Consider the following 1886-nt stretch of genomic DNA (forward strand, 5'->3'; position numbering starts at 1 on the left):
AGGCTAGAGAGAGAGAGAGAGAGAGAGAGAGAGAGAGAGAGAGAGCAAGAAAAAAAGAAAAGGAAAGGAAAGAAAAAAGAAATAAAAAACAAACTTTACAACACACGTAATGCTGTAAAAACTTATATTCAACCTGCGTTCGCCTCCCCCAAAAAAGCTATCTGACCACATGTACTTTCAGTACAAAGTCTCTACAGCACAAGCAGGGCTCATTGAAACACAACCCAAAAGAGAACTAAAAACTGGAAGTGGCGCGAAGGATTATTGAATCGAGCAACAGCTTTCAGCGGATTTGAAGCTAGTCGCTGAAGGGCGTGGAGATGGGGGGGAAAGACATAAACACAACCGTAGACAAATCCACGTTTAAATTCGTTCCAGAAGGAAGAAGAGAAAAGACAATTTCAATTTTCGAAGAGGATGCAGAACGACAATCCTTAAAATCGTTGCCATGAACTGGACAAACAAGAATTATTATCAAGTAGAGTTCTGTAGCAGACAGCTTGTTAATGGAAATGTCAAATATCAGTCTAGGACACATAAAACATGAAAATTTCCGGGTTTCAATTCACTGACAATGTAGATCAGATTCTGACCTATATAAGAACAGGAAGATTTCTTACTCAACTCCATGATTATTTATTGAACCAGACAGAGGTTAAAAATGGCGCTTCTGTAAATTTACAGTAGAAAAAAAAAAGAAAAGCTTTCAAGACCTTGTCGGCCTACTTAATGGACCATCACAACTCTTCTACTTCCTCCCATTTTACGGAGTAAAAAAAAAACAAAGCTCGGTTTAGAATGACATTCATTTGTTTAGGAAAAAGGGTACTTTTTGGCATTCAACCAATATATTGGTCGGTATAATGGCTTTCTTGAACATACCTAAATAATTATTTGTTTTAGATACAGATTTGGGAAAATGTCAAATGTCTACTCAAAATTGATGCATTTATGTGAAAGTTAAAATATTGTTCACCTTTATATTAATAGTTTGCAGTACGATCAATACTTTTTAAAAAAGAATTCAGTACTTTCCCGGGTAACACTATTTCCCATCGTCTGCCATCTATTTATCGGAGGCATGCCAGTTAGTCACAGGCCCAGTTAGTCACAGGCCCAGTTAGTCACAGCCCTAAAGTCCCTCTTAAATGTCAATTCAGTTTGCGTTGTTCAATATTTCTTCCTTTTTTGTATGCAAATCAAAATAAATTTAAATGACTCTGTAAAATTGCAACAATGGATGTTCTTTCGTTAAAAACAATTGAAAAATTGAATTCAATTCATAGTGGGCCTGTGACAAACTGGGCCTGTGACTAACTAGGCCTGTGACAAACTTGGCCTATGACAAACTGTAGTTTATCCTGTGACAAACTGGGCAGTCCCCTATTTATCGTGTCTATCAAGCCGGTATCTGTTTATCAAAGTATGTGTCACTTTTACAAGTATCGGGCTTGTCTACTAGAATCTAGTCAGTCTATCGATCCACAATTACATCTCTCCATGTTCGTCCTTGATTATGTTCTTTCTGTTCGACTACCTGCTTGTATTGAATAATTGAAAACTCGCAAGACGAACGTAATTCAGGATGTCTCGAGAAAAAAAAAAAAGAAACGTCTAGACATAAGTGCTCAGTCGAATTTTTATGTGAAGAAGGCCAGACAATGGTAAGTGTCCTTCGATCAATCCCAAGCTGCTAACTGATTCATTCCTTTATTTAGATATACTTCCTACAACCGAACTTTTGTTAGTCTGGGAGCTTTTAGATTACAGGACCTTTTGTTTTGTTACTTGAGAATTATCTGTCGATAAACATTATGCCAAATCATGCCCATTTTTCTTCTTTATTTCTTCATCGTCCAGAATCTCTCTCACTCTCTCTCTCTCTC

Source organism: Aplysia californica, unplaced genomic scaffold, assembly GCF_000002075.1.
Source record: "Aplysia californica isolate F4 #8 unplaced genomic scaffold, AplCal3.0 scaffold01009, whole genome shotgun sequence".
Classification (NCBI taxonomy): domain Eukaryota; kingdom Metazoa; phylum Mollusca; class Gastropoda; order Aplysiida; family Aplysiidae; genus Aplysia; species Aplysia californica.